The sequence below is a fragment of the Pseudochaenichthys georgianus genome, chromosome 16 (assembly GCF_902827115.2).
Source record: "Pseudochaenichthys georgianus chromosome 16, fPseGeo1.2, whole genome shotgun sequence".
In the NCBI taxonomy this organism is placed as follows: Eukaryota; Metazoa; Chordata; class Actinopteri; order Perciformes; family Channichthyidae; genus Pseudochaenichthys; species Pseudochaenichthys georgianus.
Genome location: NC_047518.2, coordinates 15,796,148 through 15,808,662, shown reverse-complemented (window position 1 = coordinate 15,808,662; position 12,515 = coordinate 15,796,148). Strand labels below are relative to the sequence as shown.

Below are 12,515 nucleotides of genomic sequence, written 5' to 3'. Positions count from 1 at the left end.
TTTACACTCATTTGTATGTTGCCGTTTATTGTGCACCCACTGAAAACCTGTCCAGCATCAGTAGCATGGCTTACGTGGTTACTTGTTGAGGTTGTCCTAGGCTGTTGCTTGGCGTGGTGAGAATATTGCTCCACTTTCTCCGGTCCCCGAGATTGGGCTTCCAGTAGCTCTGGAGAGAGCTTTCGCACCTGTGGCCACTAACGGTCATAATTTCTCTGCTTTGTTTCAAGACCCGCATCAGAAAGCTTTTGAATGGGGGTACTTTTCCAGTTGGTCTACCTGCTCTTCACGTAGCTCTGCATGTCGTCGTTTAGGTGCTTTTGTTTCTGGAGATAGGCACTCCTCAATCCACTCCTCCATAGTAAGACCCCCCCGGAGGTCGAAGTTAATCTTAAATGTTTTCATCTTATGCTTTGTAAGTTTGTTTCGTAACGGAAGAAATTTAAATATATTTATAAAACTGACAAGTCAAATCAAGCAATCTGATTGGTCGATAGCGTTTTTGCGGACCTCTTTGATTACAGATTTGAAAACATCGTTGCTTGCTTTAAAAGTAGCACAATTGATTATGTCAAACCTTGGAAAGTATCTAGATATCCCTGCCCTAATGCCAAAGGAACTGCACACTGAATATGTTTTGCCGTTTGATGTCTATGTCTGGACCACTGTGTAAAAAGGAGGGTTTCTGCCCCGTTACTTTTCCGCTGCTTTCTTGTTCCAGTTTGAAAAGCAAACTGCGTGGTATACGCTCAGTATATCACGGCTAAGAACCAATCAGATTGCTTAATTTGACTTGTCCGTTTTATAATTTGTTATATACCCTTTGTTGGCAATGACAGAGGTCAAACGTTTTCTGTATGTCTTCACAAGGTTTTCACACACTGTTGCTGGTATTTTGGCCCATTCCTCCATGCAGATCTCCTCTAGAGCAGTGATGTTTTGGGGCTGTCGCTGGGCAACACAAACTTTCAACTCCCTCCAAAGATTTTCGATGGGGTTGAGATTAGGGATCGACCGATATGGCTTTTTCAAGGCCGATACCGATACCGATTATTAGTAATCAAGGAGACCGATAACCGATATTTGGAACCGATATACATTTGCAGTAAAAAAAAAAATCTTGGTGTCAAAATGTAGAATAACACAAACTCCAACACAACTGCTTTGAAATGCATTTAAGCATATATGATGTTTAATTAACTTTTAAACATCTTACAACTGGTTTCCTCTCTGTGCCCTTTTCTTTAGTGCAGCCATCTGCAATGAGTTAGAGCAGGGGTGGGGAACCTCCGGCCTCCGGGCCGTATACGGCCCGCGAGACAATTTGGTACGGCCCTCGAGGTAATTTATAAACACACGCAAAAAATAAAAAAATGAAAGAAATCTAGACCGCAAAAAAATTAAACAAACGAGTGCCTGTTTTTCCTGGCCAAGGTCAGGGTCCTTGAACACAACACGAGCCTAACGTGTCATCACGTGGTATATGTCTCGACTGACAGGGGTGCAGTTCTGACGGAGAGCACCAGAACGCCACACCAGCACTTCAGAAATTGCAGTACCGATAAGTCCATACACATGCCGCAGTTTCTGCGTGTCTGTGTCTTTAGTTGAAAGCCCAGTGGCGATCTGCTCATCTGTCACACTGATAAGACTGTCAATAACTGTGTTGTTATCATTAGCATCTGGTTAGCTAGCTATGCTAACGAATATAAGAAGCTTTTTCTACAACCAGTGAGGTAAAGGCACATCTTTATATGATCATTATAGTTATAAAAAAAATAAGAGAATAAAGTAAACAGGTATAAAATACTATATGACAGTTATTAATAAAGAAGAATACAGTTTGAAAGGGGAGTGATTTGTCAAATATCCATAAATTAAAAGAAAATCTGCTTACAGTCGTGTTTGGGTGTTGAGAGATGTGTCCATAGATCTCCTAATGTTGCTCTCAAAGTGCACCAGATTGATGCTTTTAACTTCAACATTTAAAAAAAAAATCTTCCCAGGGGAGCACGCCACACCCTGCACGTGCATGCATACGCGAGTCATGGTGAGATATCTGGATTAAGAGGTTGCTTTTTCTTTGCACAGAATGAAATGAATGGGCTGTGATTTTAGTTTTTTTAAGCAGAGGTCAATAACTTGTATTCCCCTCTGAGGATATTGTAAAAATTGAAATGGCCCTTGAGAGGAAAAAGGTTCCCCACCCCTGAGTTAGAGAGAGACAAGAAGTGGGGCTGCAGGCTGACATGCTTAACTAACAATAATGCTTAATTTATTATATCTGTCTATCTAGCATAAAATCCCAATAAGCTGCTAGCAACTGTAAAACACTAGTGCTAATGTTTTGCAAACTATTAAAAGTGAGGCTATTAATGTAGACCTAACGTTAGTCTAGTAGCCTCACTTCTAATATTTTGCTAAACATTTGCTAAATACATGTTGATTAGCTAATGAGCTTCACATATCAACCTGAAAAACTGCGAGGCTCCACTCGCAGCCCCTCCCCCCCCTCCGCACCACAGTTACTCCGCTGTGAGACGTTGCACGCACCCCCAACTCTGACTGACTTCCCGCATCCCTGTGTAACTGGGAAACTGATAGAATTGGATCATAAGATCGTGGTGTTTTTGCAACTTCAGCATAGGGGATTGGGATGTTTATTGAACTTCGGTTTAACACATGTATGGCTCTGCCGCTCAGCGCTGCTGCTTGCTTCAGTCTGTGTCTGCGTTCTTTCGCACCTGCCTGTAATCTGAGAAGGTCCCGCCTCTCTGGCTGGCTCCCGCCTGGAAAATCTTCAGTAATAGCCTATCAGATAGCGCTGTGGGCGGGACATTGCTCGTGTACACAGAGTGGTGACTGCAGCCAGAGAGCCAAAGTTTTATCTGCAATTTGATAAAAAAAAAGGCCGATACCGATAATCGGTCAAATGCGGAATATCGGCCCCGATAATCGGCCAAACCGATAATCGGTCGACCCCTAGTTGAGATCTGGAGACTGGCTAGGCCACTCCAGGACCTTGAAATGCTTCTTACGAAGCCACTCCTTCGTTGCCCGGGCGGTGTGTTTGGGATCATTGTCATGCTGAAGGACCCAGCCACGTTTCATCTTCAATGCCCTTGCTGATGGAAGGAGGTTGTCACTCAAAATCTCACGATACATGGCCCCATTCATTCTTTCTTTTACACGGATCAGTCGTCCTGGTCCCTTTGCAGACAAACAGCCCCAAAGCATGAGGTTTCCACCCCCATGTTTCACAGTAGGTATGGTGTTCTTTGGATGCAACTCAGCATTCTTTCTCCTCCAAACACGTCTAGTTGAGTTTTTACCAAAAAGTTCTATTTTGGTTTCATCTGACCATATGACATTCTCCCAATCCTCTTCTGGATCATCTAAATGCTCTCTAGCAAACTTCAGATGGGCCTGGACATGTACTGGCTTAAGCAGGGGGACACGTCTGGCACTGCAGGATTTGAGTCCCTGGCGGCGTAGTGTGTTACTGATGGTAGCCTTTGTTACTTTGGTCCCAGCTCTCTGCAGGTCATTGACTAGGTCCCCCCGTGTGGTTCTGGGATTTTTGCTCACCGTTCTTGTGATCATCTTGACCCCACGGGGTGAGATCCCAGATCGAGGGAGATTATCAGTGGTCTTGTATGTCTTCCATTTTCTAATAATTGCTCCCACAGTTGATTTATTCACACCAAGCTGCTTACCTATTGCAGATTCAGTCTTCCCAGCCTAGTGCAGATCTACAATTTTGTTTCTGGTGTCCTTTGACAGCTCTTTGGTCTTGGCCATCGTGGAGTTTGGAGTGTGACTGTTTGAGGTTGTGGACAGGTGTCTTTTATACTGATAACGAGTTCAAACAGGTGCCAATAATACAGTTAACAAGTGGAGGACAGAGGAGGCTCTTAAAGAAGAAGTTACAGGTCTGTGAGAGCCAGAAATCTTGTTTGTAGGTGACCAAATACTTATTTTACCGAGGAATTTACCAATTAATTCATTAAAAATCCTACAATGTGATTTCCTGGATTCTTTCCCCCCATTCTGTCTCTCATAGTTGAAGTGTACCTAGGATGAAAATTACAGGCCTCTCATCTTTTTAAGTGGGAGAACTTGCACAATTGGTGGCTGACTAAATACTTTTTTGCCCCACTGTGTGTGTGTGTTCTTTGGACAATGTTATCCCTGAGAGTAGATCAAAGCCTGCACCCTAACCCAGCCTGTTATTATTCAGCATGTGGAATGTGTACTGTTGTCTGGGCTGCTGTTGTTCCCCGCCCTCGTCCCTGGGCCTGCCTGTGTAATGGGGTGTAAAGTGGCTCAAGCTTCGAGTGTCACTTTTTAGCCGGTGAACCGACAACAACACCTCCCTCCTCCTCTCCCCCTTCCTCATTAATCTCCTCCTGACTCCCACAGAGTCGGCATGTAGGTTAGACAGAAACAGATCCCAAAACTGCTCCTGCGTTTTACAAGAAGTACTGAGATGTATTGATTCAACGGCGCCTCAGTCTTTCTGCTGTCCGCACAGCTTCCCACCTAGAGCTGCTGCAATTTGTCCAAATAAATTACTAAAGACTAAATAATAATAATAATAAATAATTAAATTAATTAATACTGCAACTGCATTGGTTGTCTATGGGATACGCTGAAATGTTGGTATGATATTTGTACTAGACGTCGATTAATGTCTAAAGCAGTTGTTGCCAGCCTTTTTTGCCCGTGTAACCCTACATCTCTGTGCAATGAGCTCAAGTAACCCTTCATTGACACCATCCAACTCCAGCAACAAACTGTTCTGTCTGCTGCCGTCTGGTACCACAGCATCGGGACTAAAACCACCAGACTCAGAGACAGGCCATAAGACTGCTTAATGCTTGAGCTTGCACTATTTTTATTGTTGTTGTTTTTTGTTACGTCTTGTAATTGCATTGTTAAGAAACCCATATCCCAAGTTTTGGGGTTATCGGTTGTATGAACCTTTTGAATCTTTGAATCCATCAGGTTCAAATTATGTTTGTTTCAGTTGCTTTAGAGATGTATTTGACTGAATCTGTTTATCTACTAATAACTGTTTCAACTCTAATTATATCAACGGTTTCGCCAACTTCTTAACTCTTTCTGTACTGCTTTTAGCCAACTTCTTTTAACACATAACTTCCTGATAACTATTTGAACTCTTTATCTTATTAATTCAACAGAACACAAATAACTTTAAGCTAATCTTGTCCTCTTTTTCTCTTAAGCTAATTATTTCATCTGTACTTACTTATTACGCTTACCTATTTCAACCGTATCTCTTTAGTTTATTTTTCTAACAGTTTACGTATTCATGTTTTGAGTTATTTATTCCAACTGTTTCTCATAAGCTTACTTTTGTACTGCTTTTGCATTACTTTCAACACATTTTATTACTTCTTTGCTAGCTTGAGAATTAGTTTATCACATTGGTGACACGTCCTTAAGTTGTTACTTGGGTAAGAGGAATTTGTCTCCTGTGCAATCATCCTATTGGTACCTTACACTTTATTGTGACAATAAAGTTACTACAGATCAGCTTAACAATAATTGCTAATTGGGGATTGTAATTATCCTTCTAAACACAATTACGTGAATAAAATCATTATTGCTTTTGTTTCAAATAAGTTGAGCTCGGGGCCGGATTCTGTCCTAAGGGTGCAGTAAACAAATGTGAGGAGGTGTGTGTGATGGCCACAGCCACACAGGGTAAACCAACTACACTGCATCCTCATCTTCAGTAGTTTTGCTTTAGTGCAGCTACAATAAAACATGCCAATTAACACCACACATTTGCTCTAGATGGTAAACTCTTTATTTGATTGTAATCTTACTTCAAACATTTTAGCACAGCTAATACACAAGTATTTGTTTGTATTAATTGCATTCTTTGTCTCTTGAGTTACCATGTCCATTGGGGGAGGTTACTTCCTGGTTCAGCAAAGAGCGTGGCCGAGCGCTGAGGGCTCATAAATACTGCAAGGAGCCAATTGGGACAAACCACCTGCTTCCATGTCAAAGGGGGATTTGGGTTTTGTCAGTGTCCTTTGTGTATGATGTGACTATTAAGTATCCCTTGGGTTAACTTGGTTTGGCCAAGCCACTACATAGGTTCCTTGGTTTTTCATTGTAGGAGGTCAGTTTTGTTGAGTTAACACCTGTTATGTGCCTTTGAGGTATTTTCTGTTTACCTCTTTTATAGGCCTTGTTATTATATGATGTTCTTGTGGACTTTTGGGGTAAATAAAAACCCTAGTTTATTTAAACCACTTCTGTGTCCTGTTGCCTTACTGCTTGGTCCCTGACAAGGTGCATATTGTTAGAATGAGTTCTAGTTTTTGTTCCCTCCCTCCTCTCCTAATTAGCCACATTAGAATATGTTGTATGGCAGCTAAAAGAAAGCTGCTCATTATTCACTCAACAGGTGATCATTAAGCTAATAATTATAAGGTGATGACTGCTGCACTACTGACTTCTCGAGGTAAACTGAAGCGGTAGCGGAAAGTGTTGAATCCTCAAAAGGCAGTAATTAGTCTGTGTGTCCCTGACCTGGGAGAAGTTGTTATGGTTCTTTTGTTTTGAATTTGGACCATGTCCTTAGGGTGGGGTGGAGACACGTAAGGATCATAAAGATGTAAATGCATCATTATATGGGTCAGTTGCTTTGTTCACTTTGCCAGGAATTTATCGCGGTCTATCCCTGCTTAAACTGCCAGACTTTTCCTGAAGGTAGTACTATGGCACCACAGCAGCAGCGACTTATTTATTTTGTCAGGTTTTCACACCTCTTGCTGTCGGTCTAACTATCTCCATGCTGCTTGCCAAGTTTAAAGTATTATGATGACAGTTCCTGTCACGGAGCATCAAAGACTGTTGTTTAAAAGACTCATGTCTTCTCTTGCCATTGTCTCAGAACCTGTTCTGTTAAGCCCCTCTCTTCTTTGACTAAAGAGCTATTGTGTATAGATGGAAAATAAAATCAAAGGTTATATCTAGTTGCTCCTGCTAAATTACCTTTAAGTGTTTTTAGATGTCACTGTGCTAAAGCTCAAATGAATTTAAATGAGATCAAAGAACACCCTTAAGCATTTTACAGGGTTCGTACGGGTGCTTGAAATCCTTGAAAATGCTTGAAATTTGACGTGGTGTTTTCAAGGTTGGGAAAGTGCTTGAATTTTGGGAATGGTGCTTAAAATTGAGATAAAGTGCTTGAAAATGTAAATGCTTTACTTTTACAATAAATTGCTGTCTGACTGAATAGTTCGCTTTTTAGATTAAAAGAAAAGAATTGCTTCGCTTCTACATAAAACAGCTCCGCTGCACCTTCCCGCGCGCGACCTGCAAGTGTTTGTGTTACGTGTGACCTGGGCATTCTGATGAGAGATAGATGACTGTGTGCCAGGTGGTTGCAGTTTCAACGAGCGTTGGCTAGCAGAAGACAAATACAAGCCATGGCTAAGACGAGGGTCAAGCCCACGAGTAGCCTCCTGCAAAGTTTGCAATAATAAGGATGCGAGAGTCTGCGCTGACGAGCCACATGAAAGGTACGCCGTAGTAGAGCATTTTAGATTAGGCTAACGTTGCATGTTACATTTGTTTAAGCTAACGTTAGCAAGCTGAATAGCGAACTCGATGAGGGATAATAATAATTGCAGGGGACAATCATTTCAGAGGAGCGTACCTATGTTATGTGCATTACAGTCGCCATCGTGTGGTGTTCAGAGGACGAAGCACTCACGGCATTTCGTGTTATAGTCACGAAATATAATCTATTGATTCGACACAGAGCGATTTTGAAAGCAATGTATTTCTACTGGTAGTATGTTTCGTGACTAAACCAAATGTGACTTGCTCTATCGAAATCAGACACATGGACCCGAAGACACATTTTCGTCTGGGGAAAGCTTGCAAGTGTGTTTGTGTATTTTTGCGTTTGTGTACCGGGGAAACACTTACAAGAAACACCGGCTGTTGTTATGCTTGCTGTGATGTTACATTAGTCCGTTCTCTGCTTGTAATTATGCCGAAGCTTCAAAGTTGTATTTATCATCTGAATTTGCCGAAACAAGTTTAATATTCTGAAAGCCAATACTTTGTTTATTTGAAAACAGATGAAAACAAACTGTCTTTTATATAAAATGGAAGTATTATAGTAAAACTACATTTTGCTTTAATCCCATGTAATTGTAGAATGAACACAGTCTTCCTTTGAAGATGTATAAGTCAGGTGTCTTGAGTAGTCAGCATTACCTACAAATCATTTTACACATTTGTAAATATTATTTTCCACTTGTTACCATTGTGAGTCTATTTTTACGCAGCTCTGCGTGATTTTATGGCTACAATTCAGACTAATACGCTACCAGAGGTGGAATAAGTACTCAGACCTTGTACTTGAGTAAAAGTAGAAGTACTCAGATCTTGTAGTAAAAGTAGAAGTACTCAGATCTTGTACTTGAGTAAAAGTAGAAGTACTCAGATCTTGTAGTGAAATTATAAGTACTCAGATCTTGTACTTGAGTAAAAGTAGAAGTACCAGAGTGTAGGAATACTCTGTTACAGTCAAAGTCCTGCATTCAAAATGTTCCTCAAGTGAAAGTATAAAAGTATTCTCATCAAAATATAGTGAAAGTAGCGACAGTAAAAGTAGTCGTTGTGCAGATTGGTCCATTTCAGAATAATATATATGATATGTTTTATAATGATTGATCATGAAAGTGTTCTCAAAGCTGGTGAAGGTGCAGCTAGTTTGAATGACTTTGTATACTGCAGGGTAGCTGGTGGATTTACTCCAGGTGGAACTAAAGTCTGATTCAACACTTGATTATATTTCACATCATTCATCCACATCTGTGAAGTAACTAAAGGGATTAAATACATGTAGTGGAGGAAAAGTACACCATCTACCTCTGACTTATGTTCACTGCCAACCTAAAAGTACCTCAACAATAGTAATCAATAATGTATTGAAAAGTTATTTGGCTGATTGTTTTATATTGGCTCAGACAGGTTATATGGGAGGCCTAGTCCACGTACAGATGTGTCACTCCTTTTGAAATATTAAACTTAGTTTTCTTTTTCTTTAATTTGTCATCCTCGTGTAGAAGGCTATCACGAAACACACATTTGGTTGTTTATAGCATAAAGAACATCTGATTTAATGTGAGGTAGGGAAATAATCATTTGACAAGTGCTTGAATTTGAATTTAGAAAAGGTGTAAGAACCCTGATATTAGCGTCAAGTTCCTACCAGTTTAAAGACCTTCATGTCATTCTAACACGGTTAAACACTAACTACCTGATAACCTTTTTCTGCAGTTTCAGATAATATAAACAGTTAATTCCTAAAAAGTCAAATGTACTCACCAGGAGCACATTAGAAGAAGTCTTCTGATCCTGTTGCTTGCTATGTGTCTTTGAGTCAGGCTCTTGCCAGCTGGTGTGCCTCTTGGACTTTACATTTAACGTTGTAGACATACTGTACATAGGTACAGTGTCCTGAACATACCACCACTTGCTAAATATAATATCAAAGCTGTTTTAAAGGTCTTTAAAACACATTTCCTCAATCAGAAATCCTACAAGTTCACCTAAAACTCCCAAACTGGAAGTCCTGTCTCTCTCTGCTACTGTTTTTTGTATTTTTACATGGAGCCCATCGTTAACTGGCTGTCATATATTAGCTACCGTCAGGGCCGGTTCTAGACATTTTGGTGCCCTAGGCGAGGTTATGATTTGGTGCCCCCCCCCCCCCTCCAAGCAATACACAATAGAATTTATAAATAATAAATGAAAAATCTCTACAAAAAACCAATACACTACAAAAACTGAAACGTATTGACATGTTGGTTATATACATAAAGAAGGTTTCAAATGTATTCATTATTGTATGAATGTTTTAATTGGGGGTGAACGTCACATCCTCTTTGGGGTTCCGGGGGTATGCCCCCCTGGAAAGATTTGTTTTAACATTTTAAAGTAAAATGCTTCAATCTGGTGAACTTTGAGCAGAATTACTAGAGACTAGATCTAGGGGGTACAACTTTAAACACCCATATGAAAAAGATCGGTTTACATTTTAATAATCAAATAAGTATGTGAACATAACCAATAACCTTCCATAGCCAATAACAAATAAATGTAACATATTTTATTTTTGTTGTTCATTTATACCTTATTTTACCTAGTTAACATTTTTTTAATATCTCCAGTTTTAAAGGACATGTTTGGTTTACTGTCCTATAGTATACAATGGAATGATTTCACACCTGTTTTTATTTATCCTAATAATTATAAAGGTGTGCCATGGAAATATTTGTTTACATAAATTGTGACCAAACCGTTTGAGACCCACTGAGGTAACTTAGACTAGAGTGAACTATCTAAACACTCGGAGTCCTTTAGCTCACTGAGCTGTAGTTATCAGCCTCAATCCAACAACAATCCGCAGTACCGATGCGCGCCCTCTATCTCTCTCTCTTGCTCGCTCGGAGGCTCGCTCGCACTTCGGCTGTGAGCTGCGGGTGCCTTTATAAGTCAACATCCCCCACTTTCATCACTTACCAAAAACTGGCCCAGGCTACCGTTAGCAGTTGTTTCAGCGGACCCCTCCCAGAACAAGCAAACGAGCAAAGGTCATAAAAGTTCACGTTTACCTAGCCCAATTTTCTGACAAAACAACCACAAAGGGAACAGACTTAACCTATTTGCAGTGTTTGAGTTTCAGGTGAACCTTCGGTAGACATTGCCGTGGGTGTGTGGTCATGCCTGGATGCTTTGTTATATTATTTTTACAGAAGAGTGACTTTGTGTCCTTAGGATACAGATTGTATGTAAATCACAGTCTCTTTGCTCCCTTCGCTCTAACCTCTCCCCTTCACAACAAAACAGTAACTGACATTTGAAACTGACAAACAGCATCACTTAAAAAGACACTGAAGAAAAAATGAACATTGCCTTAGAAAATCACATTAAAAAAATAAAACTAATATAACATTTTTGTATTGCCTCGGTTTCATTTTCTGTGGAACTGTTTCATCAGTGCCAATACTTATTTTTCACAAAACCAAGTGCTCCTTTTTTCATGTTCTGGTTTTATTTGTATTGCCAATATACAGTATACAATAGTCCACTTCACAATGTTGCACTCCCCAATGCAGCCACAGCTATAGCTTTAGTAAAGGTTCAGCTCCAAACCCAATTTCCCCAGCTCCATTCTCCCATCTTCAGTCAAGCGATCGTCCAATCACAAGCCAGTTTATCTCCTCCATCTACTCACTCATTGCTCTCGGTCCTTATCTCACTTTGTCTTGTTATGGGACTCAGAGTTCACCTCTAGTTGCCGTTTGTTATCATTTGTATGAATTACCATTGATGCGCTTGAGTGGTGAGACGACATTGGCACGGGGACGGAGGATTCGGGGCCCTAAGTGAAGCAAATGCCCTCATCCATCATCCCAATATAGAGCTCTCAGTGGAGCGCAAGCATTGTCTGCAGCAGGCAAGTGTCCAGGAATAGCAGATGGAGGGAAAGAGAGAGATGGAGCTTATTAGTTTTCTGAGCTTTGTTTATCTGCATGCGTGTTTTTGAAATTGATTAGATCTCTACCACCTGTGGTGTTCAGTTGTTTGAAGACAGTAATTGCAGATAATGTGTTTCTGGGCAGATACGTAGACCGTAGAGACCCAGTATATCTGTGCTTTGGGGAACGAAAATCCTAATTTTGCAGCACAAACTGGAGGTTTTTGCTAAAGTTAATCTATTTTTATTTGATTCTCGATTATAACATGCAGATTTGGGTAACATTAATTTGTAAGTGTTACATTACAGTGCTACTGCAATTATACACCAACTGAAAGATCGGTAGAGTACAAAGATTATACCACTCTGTAGGCACAATGACAGATTAAATGTTTTTTTTGCTGCTCGAACGACCAGTTAGTTTTAGCTTTCCTCCCTGCAAGTGGAAGAGCGAACTGTTTTTTGACCGCCGTAAAATGGTTGATTTTGAAAGGCCAAATCCCAACAATTATTGATAGAATGCTCATAAGTCAAAAGCAAGCTGTGATATTTGACATTGATAGCATTTATCTTAAATCGATAAACTTGGAAATGTTGGACTGAGGACTGAGACATTACAAAGATGAGGAGCATCATGGCGTTGTAGAAGATGAAGATGTAACATTAAATTCAATGTTATCTTTAGAAACAAGTATTCAAACTAATCGGAACAGTTCATAAATGTATAGGGTTTTATTGATGAGCTTACGAATGAATAGAGACACAACAGTTGATAGTGGTAACATCTCTTCCGACCACATAAACCTCCTTTAGCTTCTTCCCTTGGACAGCCATCTGAAAGCTAGCCATTGCTGTTTTGCAGCTGGAGCAGCGACTTTGAAATCCGATGTCCAAATGCAAGTACTTTGCAGTTTATAGATGCTTATTCACAAGGCACACTTTGCTTTCCACTCGGATTCCCTTTTAACTAAAT

The 12,515-nt window shown here is 40.3% G+C and overlaps 1 protein-coding gene across 1 annotated transcript in view; it reads left to right on the top strand.

Annotated features, from left to right (window-relative positions):
* The window catches only part of ube3d (ubiquitin protein ligase E3D), a 58,382-nt gene that overhangs the window by 45,218 nt on the left and 649 nt on the right, over nt 1-12,515 (top strand). The gene's annotated exons all lie outside the window — the stretch shown is intronic.